The sequence below is a fragment of the Lissotriton helveticus genome, chromosome 2_1 (genome assembly GCF_964261635.1).
Source record: "Lissotriton helveticus chromosome 2_1, aLisHel1.1, whole genome shotgun sequence".
Lineage (NCBI taxonomy): Eukaryota > Metazoa > Chordata > Amphibia > Caudata > Salamandridae > Lissotriton > Lissotriton helveticus.
Genome location: NC_136059.1, coordinates 84,422,348 through 84,440,326, shown reverse-complemented (window position 1 = coordinate 84,440,326; position 17,979 = coordinate 84,422,348).

Sequence of the window (17,979 nt, the reverse complement as noted above, 5' to 3'; positions counted from 1 at the left end):
TATTGCCTGGGCTGGGGCGATACCTAAGGTCCAAGACATAATAAAGCCAACGATCAAGACAAAGTCCAGGATAAAGATCAAGATAAAGATAAGTCAATATAAAGATTTTTTCTGGTTATATCATGAGGTCTGGGAAAGTAAGGAAGGCTCTAGGGGACAAGACTCCAGTCTCACGAGGCACCCTCAAACGAAAAAGATTGAAAGAAGAGAATGCCAATAAAGCAAATAGTTCTATACAAAATCCACTGATTTCACCAATCGCCTCTCTGTTTGAAAAATCAATCCAAAACAAAATTTCGTCATGCGCTCGATTCCAGTACTTGAAAGACCCGGGGGATGTAGTGTTTTCATCAACGGAAGGAGTCCCGGGACTTTCAACACCAATAGAGCCTACAACTGAGATCCACCACGGGGAACATCGGGTGGGCACCCCAATCAAAGCCTCCTCAAGCTTTTTTGTCACTCATAGTAATCAATCAAGTGATATATGTAAACATACTGATCAGATGGAGAGCTTATGTAACAAGGAAAAATCAACAGGAGTGTGGGGAAAAAATCATGAAGTTAAAACAGCAGCATTAGTCCACAATACCCCGGTGATCAAACCAATGACATCCTTAAACCCGCAGTCCCCAGATCTGTCAACAATTGTAAGATTGAGTCAAGCTTTTCCGGCTCTAACAGAGCCTACAGCTTTTGGGGAAGTTTACAGCGCGGGTTCAACGGAAGTGGCCTGTTCCAGTCACAATACAAGCTCATTGTCAGACAAGGGTGACTGGAAGGATGTGTCGGTTGGGTTCTTCCCAGGTAAAGGGGAGTCAGAGGGGGTAGGAACATCCGAGAGTGTCATGGAGGTCAATTATCTGGCAGATGAGGGTCTCATGGAACATCTACAGAGACCAATGGGTCCCAGGGTGTCTTTGTCTTTATCACCAACAATTAATACATATCACACAAACCACAAAGATCCAACAAAGGAGGAACCCATGACTAAATCACAAATGGATATGGCCTTCGTGGATTTGGTTTCCCCTCTCCTAAAAGTCTTGCAAACGTCTGTAACAACCATGACAATGCAATCAGATAAATTGGACATCCAAATCGACCTAATGAGCATTATTGCAACCAACATTGCCGGGATAAATACAAAGCTGGATAACTTAAATAGCCTAATATCAAGAGCACAAGCACATACGTATCAGGTACAATCCTCCTGTTCCTGTGGCCCCGTTTTGGACAAATTGCGCACTCTCCCAGTCATCCTAGAACAGATTTTAACCCTAAATCAAAGATTGATTAATGCAAATGAGATGCAGGTTGGTAGGACCAGTGCCAAGCCTGAGTTAAATTTACAGGATGATGAAAATACTAAAAAAAGTGTCCTGTACCAATGAGGTTAACATGGCCTTGGGTAAGATTAATACAGGTGATGTCATCGACTTAATAGCTGTGAACGACGCTGGAAATAATGAGACCACAAAGCCAATGGTAACTAAGAGACAAAGGAAAAAAGAGAGGAAAGCCAGAAATAAGAAAAGTGGGGTCGTTCCAAACAAGGATAGTGGACTATCCGCTATATGTATCAAGCTATTTAGCATTCGCAAAGGCCGAAATTCTGCGAATTTCGGCCTTTGCGAATGCTAATTAGACAAATGGAATGTATCAAACAAGTTTGATGCAAAATAAGGAATAGCAAAATTTGCTAATCCTTATTTTGCGATTGCACTTAAGGAATTGCAAATTTTGCGATTCCTTAAATGCAATGTATCAAACAAATAAAATGCAATAAATGCCATTAAGGATTAGCAAATTACCACCAACTTCTAGTTGGTGGTAATTTGCGAATTCTTATCAAAAATCTTTTTTGATAAAAACCAAAGGTGCCATATGACGCCCATACATGCCCTTAGGGCATGTATGTGCGCCATATGCCCCCAAATGTCTTTTTCAGGGGTGCAGCAGGGTGTTCCTGAGACACCCCTGCACCCTTGGAAACATCCCTAATTTGCGATCAGCAAATTGCTAATTGCAAATTGCACTTTCATTCCTATGGGCCTCCTGGCCCATGGAAATGAAGGGGTAATTTGCGATTGACAATTTGCTAATCTCAAATTAAGGAATGCTAAGGAATCGCTATTGGAAAGCGATTTTGTACATACATACCGTTTTGCATTTGCTAAATAGCAATTCCTTAAAATTCGCTATTTAGGAAATGCAAAATGGTTTGTTGATACATATAGCGGTATATCCAATCTTTTTGAATTTGAACCAACGTTTGCCAAAAACAACTGGTAAATCCGAAAGCTACACAGAGTCAATATCAAGTAATGAAACGGCTAAAAGAGGTAAATCAGTATTCAAAAATGCTGTCAAAAATCTCCAGAAATCCGACACACTTACTAATTCTATATCTGTGGGAAAAATACAGCAAACTGAGATGGCTGGCACAAATCATCCACCTATTTTAAAACCTGAAAGAGATTGCAAATATACTGGTAATCAGAGCATGCAGCAAGAAGCAAATTATAACATCAACCGTACTGAAGTCATGGTCCCAGGTTCGGATAAGGACGATAAGAGGGGTCATTTACAACCTAGTGGGAGTATAGTGGAATTAATACCAACAATACCACAGGCGGATGACCAGCCAATAGAAAAAAATACTACCCCTGAATGTTTAATTAACCTTGCACAAATGTTAACTCATAGTGATGAGGGTCTAAAGGGAATTCCAGCTCCTTCGACTCAACCAACAACGGACAGGGCAATCATAATCAGAGAGGTCTCATCCCATCATGAACGTCAAGGACTGAATGTGGACTCAAGCTCCCCGTCGCAGAGACCAATAAAACTCTGCGTAAAGAACCCAGAGGTTGGTCAGGTAAATACGGAATCAGTCATCCTGCCACGGCCACTCAATCATAAAGCTGGTGTTGAGCTGAACAAAATAATTTGGTCACCAGAGTATAAGTCCCAGGGGACACATGACATACTAAACAGGAGCAATATTTTGAAGCTACTGACAGAATTTGATGACCTAAAGGAAATCAACACGGCAGATCTTGAGCTGGTACAATTTCTTAAAGGCCCTAATGAAACGTCAGCTGAATATACTCTGACAACCTGGAAATCAACAGAAACAGCAGAAGCAATCATGAGGAAAGTGGATATCTTTCAATTGTGGGGCATTCAAATATCTTACCAGATTTCCCCACGATATCCGCCGCAATTGAAGAGGTTGTGCGGAGTTCAAGTCACTAGGAAAATTGACGACGCACATGCAAATCAAAAGAAACCAGTTTATTCCATCCTATTTAATGCAAAGGGTAGAAGCGAAGTTCCACCAATATGTGAAGAATCAAAACGGGCAAATGAGGAATCACATAGTACACTAGATAATTGGAAATGGCTCCCTGGTACGCTAAATGCAAAATGGCAGGTCTGACCGTTCAAAACTATACAGAAACAAGATATTAATAAGGACATTCACCTAGTTTCATGGAATATTGCAGGTGCTAAGAGACTGCTGGAAGGGGGTCTTCCTCCGGGAGAATGGCACGGTTGCGACATAATTGCGCTACAGGAAACCTGGCTCCAAGAAGATATGGCACTTGCTGGGTTTATTCATTATAGCGTGGCAGCAGAAAAATGTAAGATCTATGGCCGTGCAATTGGTGGCCTTTCTGTATATGTATCCTCATCTCTAAAAATCAATTCAGTACAACTACAGTCACCGGATCCCAGTATTCAGCTAATCAAACTAACAGATCAAAGCAATAACTGTAATAAACCAACAATCCTGGTTAATTATTATACGCAACCAAAAATTAAGGCAAAAAAGCTAAAGAATGAGATGTTGTGCAAAGTCATAACAGACCTATGGTCTACTGATCCACTCTCCAACCTCATACTAACGGGTGACTTTAATTCCAACTTGATTTTAACACCTGAAGATGATGATAAATTATTATCAGATAACATCTACTGGGGAGTCCCCCAACAGTTGCAAGGAGGTACCGGTCCACGCAAAGACAGTCTAGCAATCCAATTAGTGACTGAACTGGAGTTTCTGGGATTGCGTGTATTGAATGGGAGATATTCCGAGGATCAACCCCCCAGGAAAACATACTATGGTCCTCATTCTCAAACCACGTTAGACTTTACAATGGTTAGTCTGTCATTAATCCCCCTGGTGATCAATTTTAAAATCGAGTTCACCCTGTTGAGTGACCATGCATTGCAACATAGCTTTTTTAACCTGAACAAGGAAAGACTGCAACCATCACACTTACCAGAAGGGCAGATAAGTACTGTCAATTTGAAACGGATAAATTGGTCCAACATAAATGATTATGAGTGGTTCTCTACAATGAAGGACACACTGACTGAGATAAGGAGTTCCTCAATGAACGCTATTCAAGGATGGTCTCTTTTTCTGTCAAAATTAAAATCAAAGATGAAGCCACCTGTCATGAAACCCGGCCCTGATGGACCAGGGAAAAAACACCCGAAAGAGCTACAAGACCTGCGAAGACATCTTAGAAAAACTCAAAGGAAGTTACAGTCGGCAAATCATGGTCCAAGCCAATGGGCCAGTTTCAGGGCTCAAAGAAAAGAATATAAAAATATGATCTGGGAACATAAAAGGTCAACTAATGACAGCTTTTGGTTAAAACTAATCTACAGCTCAAAACTACAGAATTCTAATATATTCTGGCAAACAATAAACCAGTTAATGAGACCTTGTAACGTCCTGAGTTCTAATGTGCAGGAATCGGAGTGGGCAGCATTTCTCGCATCTAAATTCTCGGACACTGTGGTAAAAACACAAAGCAGTGACCCATGCACTAAAAGTCAAAACAAACTGTGCCATGTAGAAGAAAAAGGGGGTAAATCGTTGCTCAGAGACCATAGTGATGTAATAAGCTCGGACCCTCAGAATAATTCATACACGGCGGAAGAAATAATTAAAAGAATCAAAAAAGGAAAAACAAGCGGGGCGCCAGGCCCGAACGGCATCCCACAAGCGGGGTACAAATATGCTCCGGAATTCTGGGGAGCTTGCCTGGCGGAACTGTTCTCAGACGTACAAAACATGAACCAAGTACCGGAGAGCTGGAAAGGATCAATATTCACGCCGATTTACAAAGGTGGGGAAAGATCTTTAGCAAACAACTATCGTTTGATAGCGTTGCAGGACATCGAGGCAAAATATTTTGCTTCTCTACTCTTGGATGATTTGGTCGCATGGTCAAGTGAGAAAGAACTGATCCCCATAAATCAAACGGGGTTCAGGAAGGGGATCGGAACGACAGCAAATATCCTATCGATAACTATGATCGCGGAGAAGTGTATGAGTAGAAAACAGGATCTGAATATGTGTTTTATTGATCTTCAGGCGGCCTTCGACAGTGTGGATCGTAATCTCCTGTGGGCGAAATTGAGATCATGGGCAATCCCTGAGTGTATCCTAAGGGGTTTGCTGCTATTTTATTCTGATACTTGGTCGCAAGTAAAAATTGGTGATGGAACACGACTGTTGAGAAAAGTTCCCACAACGATCGGCCTCAAACAGGGGTGTGTTCTTGCGCCACACTTATTTAACCTTTTCATCTCAGATCTATCTGAGAAATTGAACCACTGCAATGCCCATCCACCAAAACTTGGTGATCTACAGCTCACTCATTTGGCCTATGCAGACGACATTGTCCTCTTGAGCCTAACAAAGGTGGGGCTAACCAGATTAGTAACGGAACTGTCGGATTTATTGTTGGCAAACAAGTTGGCATTAAACGTCTCAAAAACTAAAACCATGTTGATTACTAACCGCCGTGGATTGCATCATGATATACGGTTAAAAGGAAAACCACTAGAGAAAGTCTCGGCTTACAAATATTTGTTTTTTTTTATAGATGACAAACTTAACCTAAAAGAACAGAAGAATTATCTGACCCAAAGAGCGGGTGCTCTGATATTTGGACTAAGTACCTTGGCAAAAAAGTTGGAAGGGCCATCACTCAAACCCCTTCTAACCGTGATGGCAAATAAAATCCTCCCAACCCTGACCTATGCAAGTGTGGCAATGCACGGAAAGGACGCCGACCTACTAAACACCTTGACAACTAAAATATACAAAAAAGTATTACGACTCCCACGCACGACATCACCAGCTCAATTGCGACTTGAATTCGGACTAAAAAACGAAATACCGGGGCGACTATATTCTCATATTAAGGTGTGGTATCAGATCAAGCAAAAAGCAAGTAATAACAATCTGAATACCTACCTATGGCAAGAGTTTAAATCCCAAAAAAAATCCAAAGCAAATCAATTTCTCATGCAAGCTTTGGAGACAACCTGCTCAAAAACCTTATGGGATAATAATCTGTCATTTGTTGTACTAAAACAGACCCTAATTAAAGTGGCCAAACTCCACTCGTTAATTTTGGACAAAGAATTTTTCTCCCATCGTTCGCACTCATGGGCTGTGATAAATGGCTATAAGACATTGACAGCTGCACAATATCTGGAAACAACTTACTCTGTTTTTATTAAGAAAAAGCTGATGGCTTTGAGACTTGGCGACTTTCCGACACGAGCCAATGAACCTGCCTGGAAACTGCTTGATGATGTTTCTTGTCGACTGTGTGGCAGCCCTAAAGAGGATCTAATACACATCATTTGTCACTGTAAAATGCTATCCAAGGAACGGTCACACCTAAAGGAAAGTTATCGGTCCATGAAACTACGAACATGTAGTTCAGCCATTATTGGAAGCCTGGACACTACCACTCCAAGAATACACTGCAAGCTGGTGAAGTTCTTGCAGGCATTTGAGAAACGTATAAAAACAACATGAACAATTAATGCTTGAATTTTTTAACATTAAGTCTTTTTATCAATCATTTTAGCGATAAATGTATAAATTTTATATCTGTTATGTGACATTCATCAAATTGTTATGGTTTTAATTAACTAAACAATAAAGTTTAAATTTCAATTTCAAAATTTCACGCATGTGGCCAAATAGTGTGAACAGGGATCAACTCCTCTGAAGCCGGATAGAACCCAAAACATACCAGGCCTGAGTGATACTCATTCTAGTCTGCTATTCCATTATAAGCATGGGTAGAGTCCACTAGTCAGTGTGCAGCCTGCACTAGTGTTCTTAGAACAGTGCCGGGGAGCACAACGGGAATGTGTCTGTTATCTGCACCATCTTAGCGCTGTTGTATTACAGATGGGCAGCAGATGCTTGTGTGCCACTTCTATAATGCTAATATCGCTGGCGCACATACAACACCAGATAGATCTCAAAGGGGTGCCCGCCCCCTCATTTGCGTTAGGACATGGCCTCATGAAAATGAGGGAAACCCTATAGGCCAGAGGTTTTCGAACTGGTGGGCGGGCCCCCCTAGGGGTGCCTCAAGTGATCCCAGGGGGGGTGCCCGACTCTGGCCAAATGAAGCATCATGCTGATAACAGTGCTTTGTTTTAAGTGGAGGGGGGAAATGACAGCAGTAGCCACTCTGTAATGGACCATCACTAGCTTCTTTTGTCATTTGTACCCCAGCTGGGGAAAAATGGTAACAGACAGCATTAACAATTTTCAAGATCACTGCTACATTCATAAATTGAATATTTTTGTATACCATCTTTAGTGGTTTCTGTGCTAGTCTTTGCGCAGCAGACATGTTAGATAGCTCATTACACTCACTATTGTACATTACAGATGTTCAATGCAAAGAACAACAACTGTGATCCTAACCCTTACACACAGCAGGATGATTTGGGATGGCCTGGGCATGGCTGGTCTGGGAAAGAGGGTAGCCTGCCATGTTATGAGGGAACAAGCCAACTTGGATGGAGTAGAAGGCATGGGTGGAGAAGAATGAGTCCGGGGTAAAATGCTTCACCTCTGTCAGCAAGTGGGGTCATAGGAGCACCCCAGCAGGGTGGGGGGGGGGGGGGGAAATCAGGGCATTAGGGGAACAAATGCGAAAAGGTTCACATGGGTGGGCGCCTTTATGCAGCGCTATCAATGCTCTCCGAGGTTACCTGAAATGCTATGAGGAGTTCCCAAATTGCATATAGTACTACTTTATTAATACTATAATACTATAATAGTATTACAAAAGTATTACAAAATGCTATTCACATACCTATGAGTGTAAATCTTCTTCTCAACCTCTCCTATCTTTTCTGTGGGGAGATCATCACACATGTAAGTTTACTACATAGGGGTCGATTCCGATGTCATTTGTAAGGATTCTGAATCAGAGTGGGGGTTGCAGAATCTGATCTGGAACCCTTGTTTACGACCGAAACATACGCACTTCCCAATGACTGATTACGATGCTTGAAAACCGGTAGAACTGTCATAATCAGTTCTAAAAGGCATTCGGACAGGTCACGTCTTTTGGAGCCGAATCATGCAGCTCTATGGACTGGGTTTCTGAATGAACGATTACGATAACTGACTCGGACTCCAGTTCCAATTTAGTTTCTCCTGAACAAATCGGCTGCCGGAATCTGGCTTTGGGGGCCCAAAGCAGGCCCCCATCACCTGGGGCCTTCCAAATTGAAGGCACAGTGTGGCAGGAACCATGGGGTGCCCACCACACAGGGCAAGGTTTTCCCTAGCCACCCCTTTCTTAAATGGGAGTGTGTGTTCTCGTTCGGAACTCAGGCTCCTATTGAAGTCAATGGGAGTCCGGCCGAATCGTATCCGGAAGCATCCGGTTACATCCAAAGCGCTCAGTCGGACTCCCCTCATCCGTAAAGCATTTCGGAACCGATTCGGTAGGAATACTTTCCGAACTACATCAGAATCGACCCCTTAATATTAAATGTAGGGGATTCCAGGGGAGTGGTTTAAAAATGGAGCATACTTACTACTAAATAGGAGGGGTTTAAAGATGAATAAGGAGGGGCTTAAGGAGGGACAGACACTCACCCACAAAAGTGTACACCCATTGCAGTTCAGAAACTGAACTTCTAAAGTAACTGCAGTCACATGGGACACAAAACAGTACTAAATGTACTCAGGCCACCAGCTGGGGCAAATCCTGCACCATACATGGGTAATCACTGGCACTCTAATACCATCTCATAGCAAGTAAGGTAAGTGAAACCCCATAGAATGTTTTTTTTTAATTAAGTCAAATTATTTAAACTACTTAAAGATATAAATACATTTAATTTACTGTTAAAAATCCAAATCTAAAATATATGAATTATTTATTATTAAAACATTGAAATAGCTTTTTTGAATTTAAAAATAATTCGATATTAATGTTTATTAAAATGTAATTAAATAACTTTTAATAATTATTAGTACCAAATAAAATCTATCTTTTTCAACTTTATGTGGGATTTATTTTGATTTAATATATTTAAGTTAATACATTATTTCATTAAAAATTAAGTTACTAGTGCTATAGCATTTTTATTAATTTTGTCATAGATTTACAAATAAATGTATAAAATTGACTTACATTAATAGTTAACATAAAAATTTATTTTTCAGGTTTTGTAAATTGTTTTACTTTTCCCTATACTTCACCATAGGGAGATATCCTCCACCAGGATGGAGATCTCCCTATGGTAAGGTGAACAGAAATGTACAAGTTTTGTAAATACATTTGATATATATCTATATATTTTTACTTTTATAAATTAGAGTTACTTTTCTTTTATTAAAAGTTATTAAAATACTTTACAACAATCTAATTTATTTTCCTTTTTTTAAACTAAATTAATCTTCCATATTTATTAAAAAAGTCAAAATAACTTAATCTAATTTAACATTAGGTCCTATGGGTTCTATTTTAAGTCCCTTCCTTCATTATCTTCTATGGAACAGTGGTTGACTATGTGTGGTACCAGACTTACTACTTCTCTTTTTATGCAGTCGTAACTTTACACTTGTAAATGTGTCTCCTTCTTCTGTGTCAGGGGCTGGAGACATGTAAGTATCTACTATTGAGTAACTGTACACTTGGATTTTATCAATGGTCCAAAGTAGTAAAGTTATTCGAAAGTTTAATAGTAAATTTACTAATATAACTTTCCACCTGCAGTTTATCTAATTGGTTGAAGAGGCCCATTTCGTTCTGCTTCTGCACCGTATTATGGATGCGGGACGAGAGACAAAAAGGCCGCCAGGAGTTGCACTGTGTGCCACAAACAGGTGGCACAAAGTTAGTATGGCCCAGCATTGACCCTCTGCAGAGCAGAAATGGCATCCCATTGACCGTCCGCCCCCCCCGATGTCCCTGTATGCGCCTGGCGCATCTGTTTAAAGTTGCATTGTGGCACAAACAGAGACTGTGCACCCATTATGTACACAATGGTAGGGATCTCTAAGTGACAGGTCCGGAACAGATGTGGAACTCCTTTAAAAATCCTGCAAGAAGAATATTATGGGACTTAAAGGAATGAGCTACCATGGAAGCGTGTAGCAACCATGACTAAAAATTCACTGCCCAGCAACCAGGAGAAGGAGAGAGTTGTCCATGAAAGAGTCAAGAGCCAAGCGTGGAGCCCTACAGTGAAGCGCCTGGATGGATCTAGTTGCACTGGGCTGAGGTGAGCCATCGCTGTCCTTTGCCCATTAACCCACTCCCACAGAAGAGATCCCACAAAGGAAGGGACGGGTGGGCGTGTGCGGAGCCACACAAGTCACATGGTGATTGGATTGACAGCTTGAACTACAGCATCAAGTGACTGGTATACTGCCGTCAGATGGAGTTCTGTGGGGTCCCTGGGGGGCCTGGAGCTGAGATTCATGCTGACGCATCGATATCCCCTGCTTGCAGCAGTGATGTAAGCAAGAGGTGGCATTCTTAGACTGTGGGCCTGATTGAGATGTTGGCGGACGCGTTACTCCGTCACAACTGAGACGGATATCCTGTCTGCCGAAATGTAACCCCTTCGATGCACCCGTCGGACAACGGCCGTCGCAAGCACTACCTGTAGATGTAGATGTAGAGTCCATTTATAACGCGCTAGCAATCGCTCCAAGGAGCATCTCGGCGCCAATAGTAGTGTTGCGCACGTCCATTGGCTGACGCGGCCCGCTCACTCAATAAAACCGCCGCACCGTGGCGGTATTGCCGCTGCGGTTAAGCGGATAAATTCCATTATATCCTATGGGATTTATGTTACAGCGGATGGGATATCCATCACCGTTGTGACAAAGTAAGTCGCCCGCCCGCCAAGGTCTAAATCAGGCCCACAGCCTAAGAATGCCTCCTCTTGCCTACATCACTGCCTCAAGCAGGGGATATTGATGCGTCAGCATGAATCTCAGCTCCACCCTCCCCCCCCCCTTGAGGTTCTGAAAATCTGGATTCGTATATTAGTTCTGGACTCGAGAAATAAAACTTCATCGAAATATGACGAATTTGGTATCAAAAGACCGAGAATGACGAGTACATCATGTACATGTATTTTCGGCGTGTTCGAGTGACGATTTCACCTCGAAATCGTCATTTACATTCTGAACCCTTGGCTCCCATTTATATGTTGCCCTTTACATAGGCCTTAATCCAGTTGAATTTGATTCCACAAGGACACATACTCCTTAATCGACTTTTCCCTGACCTCAGTACAAGTTAGAACCATTGCCCCAGGCCGAACTCGTTAGGTCAGTTCCCTCCCAGTGGCCGAGCAAGATAGCATCTAGGCTCAACCAGCCATAAAACCATTTTCAGCGCGCACACCTGCTATATCTCGCTCACATCTTTCTCCACTCCTTTGCTTCACTTACTTTATGGTGGGGAGGTGCCCGTTTTTATTAGGGGTCCAGTGATATCTGATGAAATGTTGGGCCTTGCCAAATGATTTGTTGTAGGCAGCACGAAGTGAAATATGGACATGTCATCCTGACTCTGCTTTTTCTTTGAACCAGAATATGGTAACTATTTACTTTACAACCAAGAATGTTTTGCCTAGGGCCTAAAACTGTGTATAAGAAGAGAAGCCTGACTTCATGAAAGTGTGCAGTCTCCTGAGAACATACCTGTATTGTACTTCTAGGACACCTGTTACCTTGGTTGCAGCCAATAAACTAATCTTTGACTTCACCTAGAAGACTCTGAGTTTCTGTCGGCCTGGATCAGGAGAACCCGAGGTCTTTGGGTGTTGATCCCCTGGCACCGCTGGGTTACCGGTTCTGTGCCGGTTCTTAAAAACCCAGTACCTCAGTTGGCGCCCAATGTTTGGGGCGATTCCAGTGGTACCAGTCAGCCTGAATTTCGTGAGGAGCTTCGTGTGGAAATTCCGGAGGACGGCCAACCACCTCATCGACCCCTGCATGTCGACGTGGTCCGAAGGTCTTTGCTGCGAGGTTCCCCGCTTCCCGACGGCTACAAGGACTGCTGCCCTGGCTATCGCCCTGATGTGGACCCTTGAAGTTTTTGGTAGAGCGAAACACTGAGACGGGTCTTCTGGTGACGTCATCGAGATATTTTCAGTTAAGTATAAGTGGAGCGTCTCCCAGTCCTTAGTTGGACTTACTTTGTGGTATCTTTGGGATACAAAAGGTTTTGTATTGGTACTTGCAAGCACCATAACCGAAGGACTCGTGTATTCACGAGAAATATTGTAATCGATAATCCTTTGAAGTTTGGAACTAGACTAGAGAGCAAGGATGCCTAGTCTTAGACTTGGGAATTTATTTTGTCTTGGTGGTAATAATAGGGACTCCCGATTGGAGGACTCATGTCCGGTTCCTCCAGTTGGAACTCCGACTTATGAACTGTATGTAAAACATGGGGTAGGCCCCATCACCTACAACGAAGTATGGATTAAATACACTAGGAAAGATGGTGTTTTAAAATGGCCCCAATATGGTAGTTTTGATTCTGAAATCTTAGACAACCTTGAAGTTAAACTCTTCAAAAAGAAAGCCCGACTGGCGATGTTTGACTCCTTCCGCTTATGGCGTAAAGAAGCCAAACAAAAAGAAATTAAATTAGCTAAGAAAAATAAGAGAGAAGGGGGACTTTCAGTAATGCAAGCTGCTGTGCAGTTTAAAGATAATGAGGAAGAGCAGATGAATGAGCAGTTGCACAGGCAACGTAAAATGGCAATAGATAAGTGTTATCCAGTTTTGCCGTCTCTTCAGCAAGAGGCAGCAAAAGAACGTGAAAAAGACCCATTAATGTCGCATTTGCTAAATTCACCACCCCCCTATGCGCAGAATGCCACAGCACCCCCTCAACCTTTAGTTGCACAAGCTGCGCCTCCTGCTCCTCAACAGCACCCACCAGCTGTTCTTCAGCTGGCTCCTACTTCTTCGGTGCAGCCTCCTCCAGGCCCACCGACCACTTCTGTTTCACCTGTGTTTTCTACGATTTTGCCTACTGTACTTTTTACATCTCCTAATGCTTCCTCTACGATTTTGCCTAGTGCCCCCTCTATTATTCCTGATACCTCTTCTGCTATCTCTACCCCCGCCTTATCTCACCCCGTTTTTCCATCTGTTTGTCCTTCAGTTTCACCTTCCATTCGGCAGAAAATGGCCAGCACTGTTACTAATCTTCTTTTACCTCTTTTCGGGTCGCCTGCTACGACCCCTAACATAGGAAGAAGACAGTTGCAAAGTCAACTGCCTGATTATCAAGAGAGAGATTCCCTGAATAGTTTAGCTCGGAAATAGGTCATGGACACTGCAAAATATGATGTACAGTCAGTCATGGAAGTCTTCCATCAATGGGAAGCAGCGACACAGAGATATGTTTTCGAACAGATGTGTGTTTTTCTTGGCGAGGATTTAGAAGATAATGATCAAGACTGCATCCCACAAGAGATGTGTCGTGTACGGTTTAGGTTTGGAGAGGGTATAATTGTAGGTCCAGACGTGGAAAAAGCAGTTGAAATGTTGTTATCATATCGAAGTAAAGGAAGCAGTTCAGGGTCACCATCTGAATCTAATACCTCCAGTAGGAAAAAGGCGCGACAATACCCTATGAGAGAAGTTCCCCCACAATGGAGAGAGGGTGACACAACCGCTAACCCACCTATTCTGCCACACTTCCACCGTGTATGGGTACATGTCCCATGGAAGCAAGCTGAAGTTTTAGCACTAAAACAAACGTTACCAGATCCACGTAAAAATCCTGCAGGGTACTATAAAGAATTGTCACAAACTGCTGGGTCATGTATAATTAATTTAGCCGATATCGATATGCTATTTGGGAATGTTGTTCCACAGCCTTTATGGGGTAAAATTCGTCATGAAGATCATGACCAGGAATTAGGTGACACGTGGGCTAATATTACTGCTGCAGATGCCCGCCAAGTTGGTGGTGCCAAGCCTGAGCCTTTGATAGCAGAACTCCCTTGTAGAATAGTAGATTACATGAAAACGATAATGCCTGCAATACGCGTAAATTGGGATAAGTTGTCTGCATGCAAGCAAAAGAAAGAAGAAACTGTTTCAGATTTCTTCACCAGATTTGAAGAAACATTCATTGACCACAGCGGTCAAGATATGACCACAGAAGGTGGTCAGAGATTGTTTGTCGATAAATTCGTGCACAATCTACTTCCAGAATTGTGTAAAAAATTAAAAGATTCAGAAAGTTCTTGGGCAGTCTCATCTTCAGCGCAGATATTAGCTACTGCACAATACTACGAGAATAGAGACAAAGATGAGAAAGATAAAGTAGAAAAGAAAACTAGAGAACTCAAAACGAAGGTTTTGCTACAGCAAGCCTATCCGCCACGTGGTGGTGGTAATCAACATAATAATGGCCAGAATCACTACCAGAATACTTTTCAGCAGCCTCAACAGTATCAGAGAAACTCGCAAAGATTCGATTACACTCAACCCCGTGTAGGTCCCAACCAGTGTTTATATTGCAAACAAGAGGGTCATTACAAGTATAATTGTCCTGCCCTATCACAACGTGCAAATGGAGTTTCTGGTGTTAGAGGTCGTGGCAGTCAGCAAGCGCCTAGAGGTAGAGGGCGTGGAAACGCCACACAGGACACACGTCCCCTTCCACCACAAAACTCTATGAACAGGTTTGATCAGCAAAATAACGTATCTGACAGGACCGCTCAATACTATGTTGAAGATTATTACACAGAAAATGAACAGTGGGAGAATGATGATTGCTAGGACAGCCATAGACAAAGAGAGGGAGTTGTTTCAGTTCCAGTAGATCAGAGTGGACCTTACGTTGAGGTGATTACATCAGGTGTGTCAGAACCTTTTCTGTTGGATACTGGTGCTACAAAGAGTTCTATTATGCACTCCAAACTCCCTGGCGCACCTTTGTCTGGCGAAATGAACGTTTCTGTAGGCTTTTCTGGCGCCTCGGTTAGAAATCCGATTTCTGACCCTTTATCGCTTTCTGTTGGTCCTTGTGAATTCGAAGCACCCCTTATTCTGACAACAGGTTGTGGTGAAAATTTGCTAGGATTAGATTTGCTAAAGAGATTGTATGCGACTTTGTATTGTTCTCCTTCAGGAGTACAACTCACTTTAGGTAAGAAAGTGGTTTCTCCCATGTATTTGTCGAGAGATGCACTTCCAGCAGAATTAGCACTTCTCCCAGATATTCTTTGGGCTACTGGTCCTAATGATGTAGGTCTTTTAGAAATTCCACCATATGTTGTAACATTGAAATCTAATGTCAAAATGCCACGAATTCCCCAATACAGAATATCTAATGAGGGTGAAAAAGCTTTGCTAGCGATTGTTTACGAATTGATTGAAAAGGATGTGATTGAAGAAACACGAGGCAATGTTTGCAATAGTCCTGTTCTGCCTGTTTTAAAACGAACTGACCCTTCTCAGCCACCTGTGTACAGATTCGTGATTGATCTTCGAGAAGTAAATAAGATAGTCGTGCCCGACATTACCACATTATTGACTATGATTCCAGCTTCTGCTTCATGGTTTTCAGTGATTGACCTAAAGAATGCTTTCTTCAGCATCCCAATTGCTGAGGAGAGCAGGGATATTTTTTCCTTTAGTTTAGGAGGTCGAAGTTTCCGCTTTAAACGCGCTCCTCAAGGCTACTGTGAAAGCTCCTCAATATACAGTCAGGCTCGGAAAACTCAGCTTGACACGATTGTTTTGCCTAAAGGTGCCACTCTTGTACAGTATGTGGACGATTTGCTCATTGCTGCAGATACTGAGAAAATTTGTAAACAGGCCACATTGACATTGTTGCGTCATCTGTGTGATCTGCATCACAAGGTGTCACTTTCCAAGCTTCAATATTGCCGACAAGAAGTGACCTACTTAGGTCACCTCTTATCGAAGGAGGGAAGGAAGCTGACCCCAGAAAGAATTCAGGCAATAGCGAAATTGAATGTGCCAAGAACACAGAGAGAAGTACGTGCTTTCTTGGGCATTACATCGTACTGTAGACAGTGGATTCCAAATTTTTCGTTATTGGCCAAACCCTTGGTGGCACTAACGTGTAAAAATACACCCAATCCCATTCCCTGGTCTGAAGAGTGTCAGAAAAGTTTTCTCGAATTACGCACAGCATTATGTTCGGCTCCTGTGTTAGGTACCCCCAACTACAGTAAGCCTTTCACATTGTATGTCCACGAGTAGGAGGGCTGTGCATTGTCTGTGCTGACTCAGTTATTCGGAGATAGACAGCGGCCATGCGCCTATTTTTCGGCCACTTTGGATCCGGTAGCACGAGCATTGCCAAGTTGTTTAAGGGCCACAGCAGCAGCAGCTGTTTCTATTCGACAGTCTGCAGGTCTAGTAATGAATAATACACTAATCGTGATGGTCCCGTATGCAGTAGACACATTGTTAAATAGGACCAAGACACAGCACTTAACTAGTGCTCGACTGTCCAGTTATGAATTGACGCTGCTAGCGAGCCATGTGCATATAAAAAGGTGCAGTACCCTGAATCTAGCCACGTTGTTACCAATTGCAGAGGAATCAGATGCTTTGGAACAGCACGATTGTTTCCTCACAACAGAGGAAGAGACAAAAGGGAGAGTGGATTTATTTGACACTCCTCTCGCTGAATGTGATGGTACATTATGGGTAGATGGGTCATGCTTTAAACTCCCAAATGGGAACGTGACTACAGCATATGCTGTCACAACGTTGCACACAGTCGTTGAAACTGCGCGAATACCACATGGTTCAGCTCAAGCCGCAGAACTAGTCGCACTTACGAGAGCATGTGTGTTGTCTAAAGGAATGAGAGTGACTGTCTATACTGATAGTCAGTATGCGTTTGGAGTGGCTCACAGTTTTGGTCGATTGTGGAGAGAACGTGGATTCCTGACTTCGCATGGAGCTAAGATTCAGCATGGTCAGTTGGTGAATGAGCTTCTTGAATCACTGACCTTGCCCCTGCAAATGGCGATTGTGAAATGTAGTGCTCACAAGAAGGTGACTGATGATGTTGGTCGTGGAAATGCATTTGCTGATGAGACCGCTAAGGAAACGGCAAAGAATGTGATGAGCCGAATGTATGTTGCAGGCCCTGAAAGATGAACTGGTGAGGTTGGAATATGTGAGGACACGATAGAAAGTGTGAAGTCCATCCAAGCTGAGGCCACAGAGAAAGAGTTAAGCACGTGGAGAGAGAGTACAGGAAGAATGGATGCAAATGGTTGTTGGGTTGAATTGACAGAGCATCAGAGATGGTTGTTATCCGATGCATATGTGCTTGCAGTGGTTACAATGGCTCATGGAATGGCTCATATCAGCGCGAAAGGGATTTGCGAGTTGTTGGCCCCAGTGTGGAAGAATTCAGGGATTCCCAAGTGTGCAGAGAATGTTGTCAAGAATTGCATGGTATGTCTGAAGCACAATCCTGGTAGGGGAACCCCAACTCCAGCTGGTCATTTTGCACCTCCTACGTATCCGTTCGAGGTTTTGCAGCTAGATTTCATACACATGGAGAGGTGCAACAACTTAAAATACGTGCTCGTGGTTGTTTGTGCCTTCTCAAGATGGGTAGAAGCCTATCCCCT